At 45.6% G+C, this 22,676-nt stretch overlaps 1 long non-coding RNA gene across 1 annotated transcript; it reads right to left on the minus strand.

The window, feature by feature from the left end:
* Window positions 1–180: 180 nt before the first annotated feature.
* On the minus strand, window positions 181–15,085 carry LOC125092696 (uncharacterized). Its single transcript, XR_007125045.1, has 3 exons — window positions 15,075–15,085; window positions 1,393–1,398; window positions 181–312 (listed from the first exon to the last, which is right to left on the minus strand). It is a non-coding gene; the product is annotated as an uncharacterized LOC125092696 (long non-coding RNA).
* Between the last annotated feature and the right edge of the window lie 7,591 nt (window positions 15,086–22,676).

Raw genomic sequence — 22,676 nt, forward strand, 5'->3', positions numbered from 1 at the left:
AAAGAAGTGAGTAAAATCGTTACAAAATAAATAAACAAGTTAATAAAAATGAAACGTGAATGAAGATATTTTATGAGTTCTGCAACATAATACAATGGGAGGGGGAAAAATCCAAACTAGTAACAGCATATATTTACACACAACAATGCAATCATCATGCTGCTTCAGGTAGCACAATTATACCCTTTAATCCAATTGATATCTAAATAGATCATTTTTTGGGCACAGTTTTGGGAAACTTTCTTAACGATGTTATGAAAATATGTACTTTTAAGAAATTAAGTTTTGAATAATATCAAGTAATCTCTGTCACTTTGGCTAATGCTGGATAACAATTAATTGGAGATTAAGACTTGGCGAGGGTTTCCTTGGTGTTGGTGGTGTGAAGACAAGTATAGCTATTTAGAGTACCTTATAGACTACGATGGAGGAAATTAGATGTATTTCTGACATTCTGTCAAAATAGTCTTTTTGTTTTTTTTAAAGATTTTATTTATTTATTTGACAGAGATCACAAGTGGGCAGAAGCAGGCAGAGAAAGAGGAGGAAGCAGGGTCCCTGCGGAGCAGAGAGCCCAATGTGGGGCTCGATCCCAAGACCCTGGGATCATGACCTCAGCTGAAGGCAGAGGCTTTAAACTACTGAGACACACAGGCACCCCCAAAATAGACATTTTATTTCTGACAGCCGGGGTTGGTTCTTTGGAAAGAATTTCTCCAAAAAGGCTGAATTGGAAACCCATTGATTTCAGGATTCTGAATTTAAGGTGAGGTGGACTTTGGCATTTTAACGTTACCTCTGATGTTTGCCATAACCTGACGATGTACAAATAGTCTAAAAAATAGCCTAACATGGCCCTTTCCATTGGTACATCTTTGTGTCAGTTAAGAAGTGGGTGCTGGGAAAGAAAGAAAAAAAAAGGACACTTCTGTTTGGGGAATTAGGCACAGTGATCTGGGAGACACAGAGTGGAGAGAAATCAGGTGTGCTCCTGATTTTGAGCAGGGAGTACAGGATTATGAGGGAAAAGCACAGGCACTTGTTTTGAAAGAATGATGATGAGTGCTGGCAGCTAACAGAAATTACATTCTCTCTCCTGGTACACAGAAGGTTGTGTACCAGGTGGTAGTGGTTCCACCACTGAGCAGGTTCATGGGTTGGAAGTCAAAAGTTCACGGTGCTCAGAGACTTGAATCAGGAGATGTGCCTATTATTTCCTTCCTGATTGTCCTTCACACTCTAGTTTCAGAGCGGCTCTCTTAGCAAAGCTTCCATCGTTATGAATCTTCCTTGAGAATTCTTGTCCATCTCTTTTTTTGCCATCTTTCTAACAGGAAAACACCAGTGAACCTAGTGTGATTTCCTACCACCCCTTTTCACTGTCTGGGTGACTGGCAACTTGCTTCGGGTCCCTTCTGCCCCTGGAAGGAGGCAGTTTCCTAGTTCCTGGATCATCCAAACTAGTTGAGTCTTCAGACTGAATCCCACTAAGAAGAAGATTTGAGGATGTCACATCTAGATGGTACTTAGGGTCTCATTTCTGGATAGACCTGATGGTTGAATTGTATTCTTGGAGGAACACTTATTTTGACATTTTCAGTAGTACTGCAAGGAGAAATGCAAGGTAGAAGCCACCGAAAAATGATAAGTTTAAAACACTCAAGAGTCCAAACAGTGCATTTCTTGCTCCAATGCTGGGGTCTTTCCCCATCTGTTCTCACAAAGAGATTCTGGAGGAATGGCAAGGCCCATGACATTGTGTTCTGGCACCTCCACTCTTCATCTGGAAGAGAGCCTGCTGTCCCCTTGACCCTGAGCACAGAGGGGCTGGGTGGGTCTGCTGTTGTGCTGGGTGGATGAAAGTCCCCAGTCAGGGAAGGAGGAGGACGCCATTCCACACAGACCCTCTGGGCATGCCCGGGGCTTTCCCCGCAGAAGCTCAGTGCGGTTTCAAGAGAGGGACGTGGTTCTGGACCCTCTGCTCCCCATCTCTTTCCACCTGTAAGTGTGAACAAATACTGGCACTTTGGGGTCATCCTGACGGCCTCCAAGAGCATTGGCCTGAGCCCATCTAGCGTGATGTGGAGGTGTTTGTGAGTGAGACTGGTATGCTCCGGGTGCCCCTTCCCTCTGGGAGTCCTGGCCTGCCTCTCTCAGGGGCCTAGCAGCATGCCCCTGTTGAAGATCATGGTTCCAGGGCACCGTGGGAAGGGGAGACTGTGGGTTCCAGGTCACTGCTGGGAAAGAGGAGATCTGTGGAGGACTGGGCCAACCCAATGGACAGAGAGATGCTTCCAGTGTTGCACTCAGAACTGAGGGATTATTTCACACCTGGAGTCAACCACATGCTTCCCAGGACCTGCTCCTGGAGAGAGCCACTGCCTCATGGGGAATCCAGGCATGTGCAGAACTTGGCCTATGCCGAGAAGTCTGTGCTCGGTGGCCCACGGTGCCAGGTGGGCCCGAAGCAACCTGCTATCCACGCCAGCCTGACTTGCTGGTCACAGCCCCTTCTCAGGTCTGAGAAAGCCCCGTGGCTCATTGTTTATACCCCTTTGTGATAAGATAAAGCCCCTGAGTTTGTCATAGCTGCCCCTTCTTTGGCGGCTCCCAGAGGGAGGTCATGTCTCGTGGAGCACCATGTGGGCTTGTCTCTGACCTGAGGTACCTGTCTCTTCTCCCCTCCTCTGCTGGGGCGCCTGCTCAGGTCAGCTGGGGCAGTTAGAGTGTCTTGCCTCTGTCCAGCACTGATGGGATTTCCCTCTGCAGGCAGAGTCCCAGGCTAGCAGGGGAAGTGGGCGTGGTCGCTGTGCCAGCCTTCAGAAATGGGTCAGGTGACCTTTCAAAATCTGGGGAGATTAAGGGTTCTAAACAATAACAGCACCTGGGCCATAACTTAGCTGGATTTTTCTGGAACCATCAGAAAACATTTGCAATACATGAGATTGAGTGAAATGCGCTGCCTGGAGTGTAGGTTGTGTTGGCGTCTCAGGTTTCTGTCCAAAAGGGTTATTCAGACCAGTGGAGTGGGGGCTAAGCAGCAGGTTATTTGGGGCCGATGTGCCTTGCTTCCGAGGAGTCCCCTGTGTTTGAGCAGGAAGGCGGGGGCCTCAGTCCCATCTGGCACCTGGGCCCACCTTGGTCACCACGGTGGTTGGGTTGAGGGGAAAACAGGGCCAGCCAGCTGGAGTCTATTGCTCCTCAACTACCTTTTGACAGCCTGCACCCAGGGCCTAGGGCACCTGGGGCAGAGCCAGAGTCACAGGGCCCAGGAAGATGCTCATAGGAAAGGACTGGACCCAGGGAGGGAGGCAGGCAGTCCCAGGCAGCCACGGCAGCCAGCCAGATTGCCAGGGTGCTGAAGCCTGGATCTATGCTCTGTGCTTTATTGGAAGGTTGGCATTTATCAGGACAAAATGTTCACAGTGTGAAGTCTGCCGTAGCCATGACCCTGAAGTGGATGGGTGTTGTGGAAGTGAAAGGTAGTTTTTTTTTTTTCCTTTTGAGTTCCAGGGTCCATGAGAGGCATGTCTTAGCAAGGAAAGACCAGAGGCCCATTTCAGCCTCATGGAACTCCTGGCAGCCAAATTGCCAAGCAGGTATTAGTGGAAGGTCTTCCAGCAGCAATGCAAAGACTTTCACAGATGGTGGGGCCCTGTGGTTTTGGCCTCCTTGAGCCTGAACTCCCTGCTGGGAGGGAGGGGCCTGCTTTCCAACATGGGTGACTCTGTGTCTCCCCAAGTGCGAGTCCTGAGACCTCAATGAAATTCTCTCCTTGTTTTTACAGGTGGTACTTCGAGGCTCAGGGGACATAGCCTCGTGGGCAGCATCCAAAGCGTCTGGCCTCTGTCTCTTCTGTGCAGATTCAAGTGCAGCACATACAGGAGTGTGAGCCCTGTCATCTCTCTGGTGGATGTGCATCACAGTGGTAAGTTGTCATGGTTCTGAACCTCCGACTGGGTTGAGGTTCAGGCCTTGACTTGGGTGTCTTTTTTGCTGGCTTCTGTCTTTCTTCTGGAGGGAAAGGTACCCTCTTCTTGTCGATAAAATTGGAGATGTACCCTTAACCAGAATATCTAGAGTTTGCTGCTTGGGGAAAATTACTTAGTGGCACATATGGAGAATGTTCTGCAAGTCCCTGCCCCACACAAAACTTCTGAACTCCAGGTTGCCTCTGGTAGCAGAATCCTGAGTTATTGCAGGCTGACCTTATAAATAGACATTCTCTCTATGATCAACTTTCTGCCCACACTTGCTTTATTGGGCCATTTATCTAGAGCAAAGAATACCGGGCATCTTTACAAATGGATGTCTGAGTGGACTTCTGAACATGTTCTCTCTCTCTCTCTCTTTCCGTTTTTGTTTTTGTTTTTGTTTTGGCGGGATTGGGGAGTGGGAGTTGCAGAGGTTGAGAAAGACCCTTAAGCAGGCTCCACATGCCTTGCATAGCATGACATGGGGCTCAATCCCATGACGCTGACATCATAACATGAACCAAAAACAAAAGTTGGTCCCTTAACTGAAAGAACCATGCAGGCATTCCTGGACATGCTTTGTCTTTATGGAAGGGAGTGTAAGAGCCCCCTCCTGTTCTAAAATCTTCTGAATCAGAGAGTATTCCCATGTCTGCAGTTGTCTTACACCATCTCAGGCCCAGAGATATGAAGCCGAACTTGATGGTAGAGTAAACCCCTTTGGCTCCCAGGTTCTCATAGATTGGGAGGAAGCCCTCACTGCTTGATGCTGAACTGTGGAGGTTTTTCCTGCCCTGGTACCAACAGTTCTTCCAGAACTCCTTTGTAAAAGATGAAATTAATTTACCAGCCCCCGGGTGGCACAGTTGGGTAAGCATCTGCCCTTGGGTGAGGTCAGGATCCCTGGATCCTGGGGGATCAAGCCCCATATTGGGCACCCTTCTCCCTCTTCCCTGCTGCCCGACCCCGACTGTTCTTTCTCCCTCTCTAGCTCTCTCGCTCTCAAATAAGTGAAGTAAATAGAAATATTTCTTTTTTTAAGATTTATTTATTTATTTGACAGACAGAGATCACAAGTAGGCAGAGAGGCAGGCAGAGAGAGAGAGGTGGAGGCAGGCTCCCTGCGGAGCAGAGAGCCCGATGCAGGGCTCGATCCCCAGACCCTGGGATCATGACCTGAGCTGAAGGCAGAGGCTTAACCCACTGAGCCACCCAGGATCCCCAATAGAAATATTTCTAAGCATGTAATTAATTTGTAAATCCTTTCCAATTTCTGAGGACAATATCAGTAGAATTAAGGACACATGAGAGGTAGATCACAAACCATGTGTTTGTTGAATCTTGTTACCATTCATCCTTGCAATCTACGTACATTGATAGGTGAACGTTTTTGTGAACATACATCAATCACCTTGTGTTCTGAGATTCTGAGTTAACCCTCCAATTGATGTTGTCATGGAACACAGGTAGTGTTACTTCCTGTGATCAAACTTCCTACCAAGAGACAGTACCTGTGTCAGTTGTGAGAGCTAGTAAAGGGAAAGGCCCCCGTTCTTACTTGGTACAGTGTGCACGGTTGTGAGACCCCGCCTGTTCAGTGATAATGACCTTTATGCTGGTACTGATGTATCAGAGCAGATGTGCTATATTTCTAGCTATTGGTTACTGGAACAGTGCATTCAACATCCCTCAGAACGGGACCTAGTTGTATGTGTTTACAGTGAAAAATTGTCAGTGTCTGAGATTGTATCTCAATTTCACCCTAAGAAATTCCTTGGGAGGGATTTGCACAGTGATTTTCTGATGCGATTGTCTGGGGAAGAATTTCCCCCCATTGCATTGAGATCAGTGTTTCCTCGGTGTGAGGGTGTCATTGCTGGCTAAGGAAGAGGGATTCCTGAGCACGGTCCTTTCCTCATCACACCACGAGGATTTTCTTGTGTATGAATCCTCCCAGGTCCTTCACGTGTTGGCTTTGTGAGGAATGGGATTCCCACGTGGATTTCATCAGCATTCAGCAACAGCAATGATGCAGAGGGTCCAAGGAAATCGCTGCACCTTCACTCCCGTGTGAGGGATGACATGCACTCTGAGATGGTAGCGGGATCTCAGGCCTGAGCCCCAGCTGAAGCTTCTCCCACTAAGATACAGCGCTAGTGGTTCTCCCTGTGTACATTCTCTGGTGTTTGAAAGGGACCACTTCCGGCAGAAGGCTCTGCCTCAGTGATCGGAGTCACGGTGTTTGTACTGTGTGATTTCTGTGGTGGTGAGAAAGCTGTGCACTCTGGGTACAGGTGGGACCCCAGTGATGGTAGACACAGGTTTCTCTGCTCTGAGTTGTCTGGTGTCTCCAAATGTGAGAGCTGTATCTAACGGCTCTTCCACGTTGACCACATTTGTTGGGGTTCCCGCCAGTGTGGGTCCTCAGATGTTGGCTAAGGGTGTGGCTGGACTTAGTGCTTTCCCTTGAAGATGGCATTCAACCAGTTTCTGTCTGTGGGAACGTGCCCATGGCCTTGAAGGGATGCATGTTGCTGCAAGCTCTGGCATAGCTGTCCCACCACATGGCTTCTATCCCCTGTGAGGTCCTGGACATGAATAAGAGCAGAGCTCTCTGTATGAAGGGTCTATAATCTTCATTACATCCTCAGGTGTCTCTCCAGTGGTTTTTCTGTGTACAGAGGTGAACACTGCCCTGGAATTGTTTCCCCCATGCGTATCATGTCTATTTTCCTCGGAAGGGTGAGTTCTCTCATGTCTCCCGAGGTTAGAGCCCTGACTAAAGGCTATCCCAGACTGGGGAGATGTGTGTGGTGCGATCCAGGATGAATGAGTTCTGATGCCTCTTGCACCAGGGACACATGGCTCAAGGCTCTTCCATTGTCAGTAAATTCAAGGTTTTTATTCCCAGGACACAACACACATGGAGTGAGGTGAGGGAAACAAGAAATCTCCCTCCTGTGCCCCAGCATTGGCTGGGTTCCTGTGCAGTGTGAACCCTCTGCTAATGTCCAGAACAGGAAGGGCTGTGGAAGGATTGCTCACTCATGTTCCTCCCTTCCTGACTCGTAGTAATTCCAGCCTCCTCCTTAAGGTATAGCTTTTGTGTAAAACTCTTCATGCCACTTCTTTTTGAGTGCAATGTTCCTTTCCTCAATTCAGATACATCTTTCTACATGGTGATGGCTTGACTTGAGACCCATTTCGGCCAAGAAATGAAATTATTCAGATATTTGGTGTGACAACCCATTTCCTCAGTCTCTTGGAATACAGGAGTTTGTGGTGAATGCTTAGTGTAACCCATGTCCAGCTGTAGTGTGGAAGACCAGGGTTCATGACCATGAAACTTCCCATTGACTTGCAGAGAAGCAGACCTTTGAGATGCACCCGTGTGAGTATCACTCCATCCTTTTTAATAGGGAATGTATTGCCGTGAGCACTTGGATCTTATAGGCAAACTATAAGCACTACATGGAGCACTACATGAAAAACTACTGAAGAACTCTATGTTGGCAGAATAACAGAATAAAAGAAATAAAGAGGAGGAGGGAGGAAAGAATACAAAGAACAAAAAGATAATGAAGGGAAGGAAGGAAGGAAGCAAGTGTGGGCATGCTTGAAAAACGTGAGAAGAGAAACTGGTAGAGAGGCATTAGGGGAAAGAAAATTTTGAAAGTTGTGAGACAAACATCTGAGAGTTAAGATTTGAGATTGATGACAAAGGAAAGAAATGGAGTCCTCTACTCAGGAGCAGAAACCTATTATAGGGTATTGGTGATGAGAATCTATTGACCAGATAAACATGTGAGAGAAAGTGAGGATGGGATGTTGGGGAGTTTAAGATGGGCAAACCCAACAAAGTCGAGGACTGAAAGAGTTGCCATGTCACAGTTTCAGTGCAAGAATCACAGAAGTGTCCTGTCCTCAGAGGACAAAGAATGTGCAATGCATTAGTTGGATGGAGATGGAAGAGTTGACAGAAATAGGACCCTGTTGCAGGGTTGTTTCCACAGGAGCCCTACAAGAGACAGGACTGATGTAGGAAAGACGTTGGAGTTCAAGGCTAATGGTCAAGAAAGTCTTGAGATGGCTTTGCTGGAAAAAGGTGATTTTTATTAAAGCACAGGGACACGACCCATTGATAGAGAGGGTTGCTATGCTGGGGTCCTGACGGGAGGCTGACTCTCTAGGATGGCATTGGGGGAGGTCGTGCAAAAGGGAGGTTTTGCAAGAACGTTGCACTAGGACAGAGGACACCGAGGATACAGGAGGCTCTGCTCTTGTCAAGTGAAGGGATTAATAGAAAGATAGTTGGGAACTTCCTGGAGGAATGTTAACTTCTTCCTCTCACAGGTCCTTTAAGAGACTGCAGGTTTGTGAAGAAATTCCGTTTTATTGACATTTCCTTCTGCCTTAGTCTCTGTCAGTGTGATGGAGGGGAGGGGGATATTAGGGCTTCAGGAAATGGAGTTACGGGTCTCTGGAATTTAGCTAGCCTATTGACAAGCAAGGCTCTTCCTTGGCAATCACTAGGACATTTGTAAACTGAGGGAGGTCTTGCAGTGTTTTGATCTCTATTTGTGAAGAATCTTTTTTTTTTTTTTTCCTTTCTTTTGCTTTAGGGCAGACAGATTGCCTGAGGAATGTCACCCATATCACATGTTGTGGAGGGGTGCTGTGGCATGCCAACTTCTGCTTTGTCCTCAACTCGCCTTCTCTTCCCTCCTTATGTCCTCCTGATAAGTTTAGACCCTTTAGTTATTAAAGTTGTTGAAGGAGAACGGTCTCATCTTCTGTATCTTCTTCCTGATGAATAGGAGTGTAGAGATGTCACTACCTATGGGTCAGTACTGGACATTTGGGGGCCTCTATGTCTAAGAGTTGTGAATTGCAGAGACTGCTGAGTGCAGGGGAGAACTTCTGTTTGGTTTTCCTGAGTAGACAGGACCATCTGTCCTCTGGAAGTTACTGCAGTGAAAGATTTCGTGCACCACACAGGGAATTTGTCAGGTCCTGGACTCTTGTTTTTTGGAAGGTTTTTGATCACTGCTTTAATCTCATTACTAGATATTGGTGATTCAGGTTGTCAATTTCTTCCTGGTTAAATTTTGGAAGTTCATAGTTTTCCAGGAATGCATCCATGTCATCTAGGTTGCTTAACTTATTGGAATATAACTGTTGATAATAATTTCTGATGGTTGTTTCTATTTCTTTGGTGTTAGTTATGACCTCTCCCTTTTCATTCATAATTTTATTAATTTGGGTCTTCTCTCTTTTATTTTGGATTAGTTTGGCCGATGGTTTATCGATCTTATTGATTCTTTCAAAAAACCAGCTTCTAGTTTCATTGATGAATTCTACTGTATCTCTAGTTTCTATATCATTGACATCTGCTCTAATCTTGATTATTTCCTTCTTCTGTGTGAAGTTGGATTAATTTGTTGTTGATTCTTCAGTTTTTTAAGATGTAGAGACAGCTGGTGTATTCTGGATTTTTCCATTTTTTTGAGGGAGGCTTTTATGGCTATGTATTTCCCTCATAGGACAGCCTTTGCTGTATCCCATAGGCATTAGATCAAAGTGTCTTCATTCTCATTAGTTTCCATGAATTATGTTTTTCTTTGATTTCCTGGTTGATCCAAACATTCTTAAGCAAGGTGTTCTTCAGCTTCCAGGTGTTTGAATTCCTTCCAAACTTTTCCTTGTGGTTGAGCTCCAGGATCAAAGCGATGTGATCTGAGAATATGCAGGGAATAATCTCAATCTTTTGGTATCAGTTGAGACCTGATTTGTGACCCAGTATGTGGTCTGTTCTGGAGAAGCTTCCATGTGCACTCGAGAAGAATGAGTATTCTGTTGTTTTAGGGTGGAATGTTCTGTATCTATCTATGAGGTCCATCGGGTCCAAAGTGTCATTCAATGCTCTTGTTTCTTTATTGATTTTCTGCTTGGATGATCTATTACTGAGAGTGGCATGTTAAGATCTCCTACTATTGGTAGAGGAGGAGTCAAGATGGCGGAGAAGTAGCAGTCTGAGTACTTCAGGTAGTGGAGATCAGCTAGATAGCTTATCTAAAGGTTGCAAACACCTACAAATCCAATGGGAGATCAAAGAGAAGAAGAACAGCAATTCTAGAAACAGAAAATCAACCACTTTCTGAAAGGTAGGACTGGCAGAGAAGTGAATCCAAAGCAACGGGTAGATAGACCGCAGGGGGAGGGGCCAGCTCCCAGCAAGTAGCGGAGCAACGGAGCACAAAATCAGGACTTTAAAAAGTGTTCCACTGAGGGACATCGCTACAGAGGCCTAACCGGGATGAAGCTCCAGCGGGGTCAGCGTGGCCTCAGGTCCTGCAGGGACACAGAAGGATTGGGGGTGTCTGAGTGTCACAGAGCTTACAGGTATTAGAATGGGTAAGCCGCTACAGAAACAGAGCCGAGGAGTGAGCTCTAAGCTCGGGGTTACCTTGAACCGGTCGCAGGCTCGGTCAGCTCGGAGCGCGGCCGGAGGCCAGGGTGACGGGAGTAATTGGGTGCTGTTCTCTGAGGGTGCACTGAGGAGTGGGGTCCCGGGCTCTTGGCTCCTTTGGGCCAGAGACCTGGTGGCTGCCATCTTCATTCCCATCCTCAGGAACTCTACGGATAAGGCTCAGGGAACAAAAGCTCCCAAAAGCACACCAGAGTGGATTATTCAGCCCAGCCCCTGTTAAGGGCAGTGCAATTCCGCCTGGGGCAAAGACATTTGAGAATCACTACAACAGGCCCCTCCCCCAGAAGAGCAACAAGAAACCTAGCCAGGACCAAGTTCACCTACCCAGGACTGCAGTTTCAATACCAAGGAGAGCAGCGGAATTCCAGAGGAGGAGAAAGCATGCACGGAACTCATGGCTTTCTCCCCATGATTCTTTAGCCTTGCAGTTAATTTATTTTTTTTTCAAAATTTTCCTCTTCTTCTGCCAATTTTTTTAACGTTTACCCTTTTCTTTTTTAAGTTTTTAACTAGTTTATCTAATGTATATATATATATTTTCTTTTTTATATTTTTTCTTAATTCGTTTTCTTTTTTTTTAAATTGTTTTTGTTTTTTTGTTTTATCTTTCTGAACCGCTTTCTGAACCTTTCTCCCCCCTCACGATTTGGGATCTCTTCGGATTTGGCTAAAGCATATTTATGGTGACACCATAAGATGAACCAACATAAGAATAATTGGGATTCCAGAAGAAGAAAGAGAGAGGGGATCAGAAGGTATATTGGAGAGAATTATTGGAGAGAATTTCCCCAATATGGCAAAGGGAACAAGCATCAAAATCCAGGAGGTTCAGAGAACCCCCCTCCAAATCAAAAAGAATAGGTCCACACTCCGTCACCTAATAGTTAAATTTACAAGTCTTAGTGACAAAGAGAAAATCAGGAAAGCAGCCCGGGAAAAGAAGTCAGTAACATACAATGGTAAAAATATTAGATTGGCAGTGGACTTATCCACAGAGACCTGGCAGGCCAGAGAGAGCTGGCGTGATATATCCAGAGCACTAAACGAGAAAAACATGCAGCCAAGAGTACTCTATCCAGCTAGGCGATCATTGAAAATAGAAGGAGAGATTAAAAGCTTCTAGGACAAACAAAAACTGAAAGAATTTGCAAACGCCAAACCAGCTCTACAGTAAATATTGAAAGGGGTCCTCTAAGCAAAGAGAGACCCTAAAAGTAGTAGATCAGAAAGGAACAGAGACAATATACAATAACAGTTACATTACAGGCAATACAATGGCACTAAATTCATATTTCTCAATACTTACCCTGAATGTTAATGGGCTAAGTGCCCAAATCAAAAGACACAGGGTATCAGAATGGATCAAAAAACAAAACCCATCTATATGTTGCCTACAAGAAACTCATTTTACACCCGAAGACACCTCCAGATTTAAAGTGAGGAGGTGGGAAAGAAGTTACCATGCTAATGGACATCAGAAGAAAGCAGGAGTGGCAATCCTTATATCAGATGAATTAGATTTTAAGCCAAAGACTATAATAAGAGATGAGGAAGGACACTCTATCATACTGAAAGGATCTGTACAACAAGAAGTTCTACCAATTTTAAATATCTATGCCCCTAACGTGGGAGCAGCCAACTATATAAACCAATTAATAACAAAATCAAAGAAACACATCAACAATAATACAATAATAATAGGGGACTTTAATACTCCCCTCACTGAAATGGACAGATCATCCAAGCAAAAGATAAACAAGGAAATAAAGGCCTTCAATGACACACTGGACCAGATGGACACCACAGATATATTCAGAACATTTCATCCCAAAGCAACAGAATACACATTCTGCTCTAGTGCACATGGAACATTCTCCAGAATAAATGACATCCTGGTTCCTAAATCAGGTCTCAACTGTTATCAAAAGATTGGGATCATTCCCTGCATATTTTCAGACCACAATGCTCTGAAGCTAGAACTCAATCACAAAAGGAAATTTGGAAAGGACCCAAATACATGGAGACTAAACAGCATCCTTCTAAAGAATGAATGGGTCAACCAGGAAATTAAAGAAGAATTGAAAAAAAATCATGGAAACAAATGATAATGAAAACACAATGGTTGGGACGCCTGGGTGGCTCAGTTGGTTAAGCAGCTGCCTTCGGCTCAGGTCATGATCCCAGCGTCCTGGGATCGAGTCCCACATCGGGCTCCTTGTTCTGTGGGGAGCCTGCTTCTCCCTCTGCCTCTGCCTGCCACTCTGTCTGCCTGTGCTCGCTCTCTCTCTCTCTCTGACAAATAAATAAAACCTTTAAAAAAAAACACAATGGTTCAAAATCTGTGGGACACAACAAAGGCAGTCCTGAGAGGAAAATATATAGGAGTACAAGCCTTTCTCAACAAACAAGAAAGGTCTCATTTACAAAACCTAACCCTACACCTAAAGGAGCTGGAGAAAGAACAAGAAAGAAACCCTAAACCCAGCAGGAGAAGAGAAATCATGAAGATCAGAGCAGAAATCAATGAAATAGAAACCAAAAAAACAATAGAACAAATCAATGAAACTAGGAGTTGGTTCTTTGAAACAATTAATAAGATTGATAAACCCCTGGCCAGACTTAACAAAAAGAAAAGAGAAAGGACCCAAGTAAATAAAATCATGAATGAAAGAGGAGAGATCACAACGAACACCAAAGAAATACAGACAATTATAAGAACATACTATGAGCAACTCTACGCCAACAAATTTGACAATCTGGAAGAAATGGATGCATTCCTAGAGAAATATAAACTACCACAACTGAACCAGGAAGAAATAGAAAGCCTGAACAGACCCATAACCAGTAAGGAGATTGAAACAGTCATCAAAAATCTCCAAACAAACAAAAGCCCAGGGCCAGACGGCTTCCCGGGGGAATTCTACCAAACATTTAAAGAAGAACTAATTCCTATTCTCCTGAAACTGTTCCAAAAAATAGCAATAGAAGGAAAACTTCCAAACTCATTTTATGAGGCCAGCATCACCTTGATCCCAAAACCAGACAAGGATCCCATCAAAAAAGAGAACTACAGACCAATACCCTTGATGAACACAGATGCAAAAATTCTCGCCAAAATCCTAGCCAATAGGACTCAACAGTACATTAAAAGGATTATTCACCACGACCAAGTGGGATTTATTCCAGGGCTGCAAGGCTGGTGCAACATCTGCAAATCAATCAATGTGATACAACACATTAATAAAAGAAAGAACAAGAACCACATGATACTCTCCATAGATGCTGAAAAACCATTTAACAAAGTACAGCATCCCTTCCTGATCAAAACTCTTCAAAGTGTAGGGATAGACGGCACATACCTCAATATTATCAAAGCCATCTATGAAAAACCCACCGCAAATATCATTCTCAATGGAGAAAAACTGAAAGCTTTTCCGCTAAGGTCAGGAACACGGCAGGGATGTCCGTTATCACCACTGCTATTCAACATAGTACTAGAAGTCCTAGCCTCAGCAATCAGACAACAAAAGGAAATTAAAGGCATCCAAATCGTCCAAGAAGAAGTCAAACTATCACTCTTCGCAGATGATATGATACTCTATGTGGAAAACCCAAAATACTCCACTCCAAAACTGCTAGAACTTGTACAGGATTTCAGTAAAGTGTCAGGATATAAAATCAATGCACAGAAATCAGTTGCTTTTCTCTACACCAACAACAAGACAGAAGAAAGAGAAATTAAGGTGTCAATCCCATTTACAATTGCACCTAAAACTATAAGATACCTAGGAATAAACCTAACCAAAGAGCTAAGAATCTATACCCAGAAAACTATAAAGTACTCATGAAAGAAATTGAGGAAGACACAAAGAAATGGAAAAATGTCCCATGCTCCTGGATTGGAAGAATAAATATTGTGAAAATGTCTATGCTACCTAAAGCAATCTACACATTTAATGCAATTCCTATCAAAGCACCATCCATTTTTTTCAAAGAAATGGAACAAATAGTCCTAAAATTTATATGGAACCAGAAAAGACCTCGAATAGCCAAAGGGATATTGAAAAAGAAAGCCAAAGTTGGTGGCATCACAATTCCGGACTTCAAGCTCTATTACAAAGCTATCATCATCAAGACAGCATGGTACTGGCACAAAAACAGACACATAGATCAATGGAACAGAATAGAGAGCCCAGAAACGGACCCTCAACTCTATGGTCAACTCATCTTCGACAAAGCAGGAAATGGAAATGGAAATGGAAAAAAGACAGCCTCTTCAATAAATGGTGTTGGGAAAATTGGACAGCCACATGCAGAAAAATGAAATTGGATCATTTCCTTACACCACACACGAAAATAGACTCAAAATGGATTTAGGACCTCAATGTGAGAAAGGAATCCATCAAAATCCTTGAGGAGAACACAGGTAGCAACCTCTTCGACCTCAGCCGCAGCACATCTTCCTAGGAACATCGCCAAAGGCAAGGGAAGCAAGGGCAAAAATGAACTATTGGGATTTTATCAAGATCAAAAGCTTTTGCAAAGCAAATGAAACAGTTAACAAAACCAAAAGACAACTGACAGAATGGGGGAAGATGTTTGCAAATGACATATCAGATAAAGGGCTAGTGTCCAAAATCTATAAAGAACTTAGCAAACTCAATACCCAAAGAACAAATAATCCAATCAAGAAATGGGCCGAAGACATGAACAGACATTTCTGCAAAGAAGACATCCAGATGGACAACAGACACATGAAAAAGTGCTCCATATCACTCGACATCAGGGAAAAAACAAATCAAAACCACAGTGAGATATCACCTCACACCAGTCAGAATGGCTAAAATTAACAAGTCAGGAAATGACAGATGCTGGCGAGGATGCGGAGAAATGCAAGCTGGTGCAACCACTCTGGAAAACAGCATGGATGTTCCTCAAAATGTTGAAAATAGAACTACCCTCTGACCCAGCAATTGAACTGCTGGGTATTTACCTTAAAGATACGAACGTAGTGATCCGAAGGTGCACGAGCACCTGAATGTTTATAGCAGCAATGTCTACAATAGCCAAACTATAGAAAGAACCTAGATGTCCATCAACAGATGAATGGATAAAGAAGATGTGGTATATAAACACAATGGAATACTATGCAGCCATCAAAAGAAATGAAATCTTGCCATTTGCAATGATGTGGATGGAACTAGAGGGTATCATGCTTAGAGAAATAAGTCAATCAGAGAAAGACAACTATCATATGATCTCCCTGATATGAGGGAGAGGAGATGCAACATGGGGGGTTAAGGGGGTAGGAGAAGAATAAATGAAACAAGATGGGATTGGGAGGGAGACAAACCATAAGTGACTCTCAATCTCACAAAACAAACTGAGGGTTGATGGGTGGAGGGGGGGTTGGGAGGGGGGTGTGGTTATGGACATTGGGGAGGGTATGTGCTATGGTGAGTGCCTTGAAGTGTGTAAACCGGGCAATTCACAGACCTGTACCCGTGGGGATAAAAATATATGTTTATAAAAAATAAAATTAAAAAAAGAAAAAGAAAAACAAGATGTAAACAGTAAACATTAACTAAAACATAATTAAGTACAAAAAAAAAGATCTCTTACTATTAATATATTCATATCTGTATGAGTCATTGTCTTGATTAACAGTTTTCTTATGTATTTGGCTGTTCCCATATTGGGGAAATAAATATTCAAAATTGTTAGATCTTCTTGGTGCATAGTCCCTTTAAGGATGCTGTAGTATCCTTCTGTATCTCTGGCTACAGTCTTTAGTTTAAAATCTAATATTTCTGATATGAGAATCACTACCCCAGCCTTATTTTGAGGCCCATTGGCTTGAGACTTTCTTCTTCATCACTTCACTTTCAGTCTGGTTGTATCCTTAGGTTCAGAATGGGTATCTTGTAGACAACATATGGATGGGTCCTGTCGTTTTATCCAAACTGCAACCCTGTGTCATTTTATGGGCACATTTAGGCCATTCACGTTGACAGTGATTATTGAGACATAAGTTTTAATAGACATCCTGTTACCTGTGAATTCTTTTTTTCTATAGATTGTCTCCATATATTTCTGTTCAATTATATTCTTAGATTTTTTTCCTGTTTATAGAACCCCCCCCCTTAATATTTCCTGCAGTTTCAGCTTGCTGGTTGCATACTCTTTTAAACCTTCCCAGTCTTGTAAGTTCTTTATTTCTCCATCCATTCTGAATCTTAGTCTTGCTGGATAAAGTATTCTTGGCTGCATGTTCTTCTCATTTAGTGCCCTGAATACCTCTTGCCAGCCCATTCTGGCTTGCCAGATATCTGTGGACATGTCTGAGGATATTCTGATGGGCTTCCCTCTGTACATATGGAATTTCTTTGCCCTAGCTGCTTTCAAGAGCTCCTGTGTACAATTATGATTCATCATTTTCATTATCAGGTGTCTCGAGGTCTTTCTATATTCTATGATATGGAGGGTAAACCTTTCTGCCTCTAGTACATGAATGGTGGTTACATTCGCGAGATTGGGAAATTTTTCATGGAGAATTTGTTCAACTATATCTTCTAGTTTTCTTTCTTTTTCCTCCCTCTCAGGAATTCCATTGATTCTGACATTGGAACTTTTCATGGCATCATTTATTTCCCTAATTCTGTTTTCGTGCCTTCTAAGCTGTTTGTTTTAGGCTTCATCCTGATCCTTTTTCTCTATCTGTTTGTCCTCCAGATTACTAATTCTATCTTCTGCCTCAGTTACCCCAGCTTTTGGAGAATTTAGACTAGATTGGAACTCACTGAGAATATTGTGAACATCATCCCTGGTGGCTTTCACTTCTGCCCTAATCAGTTCCATTTTGTCATCAAATGCTTTTTCCAACCTAGCTATTGCCTGGATAATTGTTGCCTGAATTCCCTTTCTGTCATACTGTCTATGTCCATATCCAATAGTTCTGATGCAGAAGGCCCAGTGTCTGAATTTTTCTTCTGTTGGGCATTCCTCCTCTCATTTTGGTGAGAGATGGCTGAACGGATGTGTAGCTGAATGTATCGACCGTGATGCAGGCAAGGTGCACCCTGGAGTACTTCTGAGCAACCAAGCATCTCTAGCAAAAAGAAAGAATAAAGAAGAAAAAAAAATAGAGAGAGACCGGGTAAAAGAAGAAACATAAAATGAAGGAGATGGCCCAGGCCACATGGGCCCCAAGGCAAGATTTATGAAGGTTTTTTCCGCCAAACATGAGATGGGAGGAGTGGTAGCCAAAAATATATTAGAAGAAATAATTCCTAGGTTTAGGCTGCCTCTTGTGATCAGGTCAGACAATGGCCCTGCATTTGTGAGTTTTGTCTCATAGGCATTGCCCAAGTCTGTGGGCACTAAGTGGAAACTACATTGTGCCTACCGGCCCCAGAGTTCCAGTCAAGTAGAGAGAATGAACCGGACTCTTAAGGAGACTTTGACAAAGCTAATTCTGGAGACTGGTGGTGGATGGGTGGATCTCCTTCCTTTCGCCCTCCTCAGGGCGCGATGTACATCCTACTTAAACAAGGTGACCCCATTTGAAATAACGTTCAGGAGACCACCCCGCTCTGCCCTTGGCTATAAGAAGTTGCCTTTGCAAAATGACTGATCAGTCTTTACTCCATTCACTGCAATCATTACAGTCTGTGTTAAAAAGAACCCATGAAGGGATCCGAACTGCCCACACAGAGATGGAGAGGGAGGTGGAGCCACATCCTTACCAACCCGGGGACTTGGTTTGGATATGCTGCCACCAAGTGGGAAACCTGGAGCCCCTCTGGAAGGGACCCTATACTGTCATCCTGACCATCCACAGGGCAATAAAAGTAGAAGGTATCAGGGCCTGGATTCACGTGGGTCATGTCAAATGAGGACGAGGATGCCCCCAAGGGATGGAAGCCTCAGCCGATGGACTCCGCTGACCAGGGACTAAAGCTAAGACTCAAAAGACTATGAGTGTATTGTTGCTCCTATTGTTACCTGGTTAGGTAAAGTATAGCTGGGAGATTAGATGAAGGAAATTAAGAAAAATGGAAAAGGTTATACAAAGTGGTAAATGGCTAACTCATCAGCTGACTGTGGACTAATGTCATTTGTATAAGAGAAAATTAGAGTGATAAAATGTTAGCCTTATATGCTCAATATAACATAGAACTGGCTGAAAAGTCAAGGATTTGACAAATCTCCAAAGAAAAGGGGGGAATGTAAGGGCCTACGTTAACAGAGGGAGCCATTTTGGTTTTTAGGCAGTAAACTTAGATTGACCCTATGCAGTAAATTTAGATTGACCTATGCAGTAAACTTAGACTGACCATGCCCCTCCCAGAGGAACTTACTTGCAAGGCCCAGATACAAGGGCGGGTCAGGCCAGGTAGAGTCATGCAATCAGTGGAGCGTGCATATATCTACTAGGGTGAAAGGAGATTCATTTGGCCGCCTGTGTGTGACCTAACATGACTGTGCAGTTTTCTCTGTGTATTGTAAACTCATTGGCCACCTGTGTATAGCCCGGCTAAACTACCTCTATAAAAGTTAGTCTGTGAGGCAGGGAGGGGTCGCCTCTTTGCAAGTGATGGCCCATACCGGTCAGTTTGATTCTCGATGCTTGGTGAGAATTAAAGCTCTGCTTGACCTTCCCTCTGTATCAGTCTCTCTCCTTTGATCATGGACCTTAAGACCCTCCAGAAGAAAAAAAGTGCCCTATGGAGCAGAAAAGAAACTACAAACGAGGATCAAACTGCATAGGCCTTGGCCACACCACAATTTCATAGGCTGCCCTGGGCACTAATGCTTTGTCTGACACAGCCTGAGCCCAGACCTCCCGACAGACACCCAGACAGCCGGACGCATACCAGCACGTCGAACCCGCCATGGCCTTGGACCATCATTTCTTTCCAACCTGGGTTTTCAGGCATCTGAACCTAGACCTCATCTCCAATTCCTGCACAGAAGGGAACCTGATACACAAATCAGAACTCCTCCTTCCCCACCACAAGAAACCTTGCTATAGACATGGTGCAAGGAAAAAGCATGGCCCAAGAGTCCACGCCCATGCTTGAGGGCCACCTGGGTCACAAACTCGCATTGTGACACTCAGCGTGAGCCTTGTTTTCTAATAAGGCCTCTCAGTGGCTGGTCCAGGAGCCCACAAATGGGGCTTGGCATGCCCATAGGACCCATTCTTAACCAGAGATCAGGATTTTGATGCACCCGTACCCAGGGCTCTGCTCTGGAATCTCTCTTTTGGAGGGACACCTGAGGCAGGAAACAGGACTCCTCCATTCCCACAGAATGACCCCAAGCTCTTGGAAGCCGGGCCAAATTCCCAGAGAGGGAGACTCGTCCATGGCCCTCTCCACAGCCCTGGCCCACACACCCTCCAGGCTGGGGCCTCTGGAGCCACACGGCAGGACTGGGCCTGCCCTCTCCAAGGAAACTGTACCCATTCCATTGGCCATAACCCTACAGATTAGGAAAAAACTCCAAGTCTCGTGAGGCCATCCCAATAGTGTAGGCCTCCCTGGACAAACAGGTGCATTCTGACACACCCTGAGCAAATACCTCCACTCAGACATGCACACTGATGTCCAGAGAAAGATGATTGAACTGGACAGGCCCCTAAGCCCTACACTGAACCCTAGCTTTGGTTTCCCGGCATCTCTCCTCAGAGGTCTGGTTTCTTGTACCAGCATATGGGGGTTTCCTGAGGCACCAAACAGAACACCTCTCATCTCCACATGGGAAGCTTGCTATTTGGAGCTGAGCCAAATGCTCTAGGTAGGAGAATCCTTCAGGGCCCCGGAGCTACCAACACATTCCAAGGTCTCCATGGCCACAAACCCACCTTATGACCCATCCTCATGAGGGTCCATTTCAACTCAGCCACCTGGGTAGCTCTACCCTGAGCCAGCAGATCAAACTGCCTTGTCGCTAGGAGCCAATGGGAATGTGTTATGGGGTTTCCATGCATCCATCCTTAGAACCCTGCTCTCGAGTATTTCCGGATGGGAGTGCTTGAGCATTCAACAGGACTCAACTGTCCCACAGAAGGAAACCTTGCAGTTTCGAGCAGCTCACAACACCCAGTGTGGGAAAACTTCCAAGGCCTCATGAGGCCTCCCTTCCGTCCTCACACTCCTGCCCTGCAAGCCCTCCAGATTGGGAATTCTGGAAGCAAACGCAGCCTTCTGCCTGCCCACCAGAAAGAAGAAGTTCCCCATGGGCCTGCCCAGAATCCCCACATGAGGATCAACCTGCAAGGCCCTAGATGGCCCCCGATATCATAAGCCGCCCTGTGCACTCATGCTCTGTCTGACACAGCTTGAGCCCCGACCTCCCATTAGCAACCCAGGGAGAGGGCCCCATATCCTGCAGGTGGGACCTGCCATGGCCTGAGGCTCTCATCTCTACCCAACCTGGGTATTCAGGCATCTGTGCCCAGACCTTAGATCAAATCCCAGCCTATGGGGGAACCTCAAGCGCCAAAGAGTACTCTTCCTTCTGCACAGCAGGAAAACCTTGCTGTGGGGATGGGCCTCAAACCTTCAGAGTGGGAGCCATCTGTGTGGCCCATGAGACCACGCCCACCAATGAGAGCCACCCTGGGCACAAACAGGCATTGTGACCCTCAGCCTGAGCCCGTTTTCAAACAAGGCCCCTCCGTAGCTGGACCATGAGCCCGCATATTGGGCCTGCCATGCGCCTAGGCCCAAATCCTAACCCTCTGTCGGTTTCTCCAGGCGCCCTGACCCAGAACCCATCTCGGGAATCCCTGCTTTGGTGGGACCCCTGAGACGGAAAACAGCACTCTTCCCTTCCCCCTGAAAGACCCTAAACCCTTGGGAGCCAGGCAGAATTCACACAGAGGAAGTATCTCCCATGGCCCCTTGAGGCCACCCCTACATTCTGTGGCCATCCGAGACACACAATCCAGACAGAAAAGCCTGCACTCCCGCCTCCCAGCCGCCCTAATTTCAAACCCTGAGGAGATGCCCTCAGGGTCTGCATATCAAGCGTGCCATCACCTCGCCCCTAACACTAACCCGAGTTTGTGTTTGCAGATGTTAGCTCCCAAAGCCCTGGCCCACAGGCCCTCCAGGATGGTGCATCTGGAGCCACACCGCAGGACTGTGCCTGCCCTCCCGAAGGAAACTCTGTCCATCCCAGTTGCACAAAACCTTCAGATTAGGAGACACCTGCAAGGCCCCTGAGCCCACCCCAATTTCGTAGCACACTCTGGACAAAAGGGCAGTCTGACACATGCCACACACCTACCTTCAGGCAGACACCCAGGTCAATGACCCTGAGTCAGAAGATGGAACCTGACATGCCTCTAAGACCTCATCGGAACACTAACATAGGTTTGCAGGCACGTATCCCAAGAGGCCTTTTCTGGAATACCTACATATGGTCCAACATGTGGTCCCTGAGCCACAAAACAGTACACCGCCTGTCCCCAGAAGGCAACCAGGGTCTTGGGAGCTCTGTCCAGCACTCAGGGTAGGCGAATGCTGCATGGGCCTGAGCCCCCACCACATTCTAAGGTCTCCCTAGACACAAACCAGCACTGGGACCCATTAGCATGAGACTCCTTGTCAATTCAGCCCACTGGGCACTTTCCCCTAGAGCCACCAGATGGAAACTGTCTTGTTCCTGGGCTGCAATGGTAAGCTGAGGTGGGCTTTCCAGGCATCCACGCAGAGAGCTCTACTACCAAAACTTTCCATATGGGTGACCCTGAAGCCATCAAACAGGACTCTGCCTGTCCCACAGAAGGAAACCTTGCTGTTTGGAGACTCTCAAAAGAACCAGCCTGGGAAAACCTCCATGGCCTCATGAGATCACCCCTCCATTCATCGGCCATCATGGGCACAAATTGCCGCGTTAGTGACCATCTGACACTCGCCCTTACTCAGGGGCTGGAGATCTCGAATCAGATGGTGCACATTGGAACTGCCATGCACTCGGCACTGAACTGAACTGGCCCTGTGTGTTCAGACTTCCGTCATCACACTCCTGGCCCACAAGCCCTCCAAATTGGGAATTCTGGAGCCAAAATGCAGCCTTCGTCCTGCCAACCAGAAAGAAAATGTGCTCTATGGGTCTGCCTAGAAACCCGACGTGAGGATCGACTTGCACAGCCCTCGACAGCCCCCCAATATCATAGGCCGCCCTGTGCACTAATGCTT

Source organism: Lutra lutra, unplaced genomic scaffold, assembly GCF_902655055.1.
Source record: "Lutra lutra unplaced genomic scaffold, mLutLut1.2, whole genome shotgun sequence".
Taxonomy (NCBI): Eukaryota; Metazoa; Chordata; class Mammalia; order Carnivora; family Mustelidae; genus Lutra; species Lutra lutra.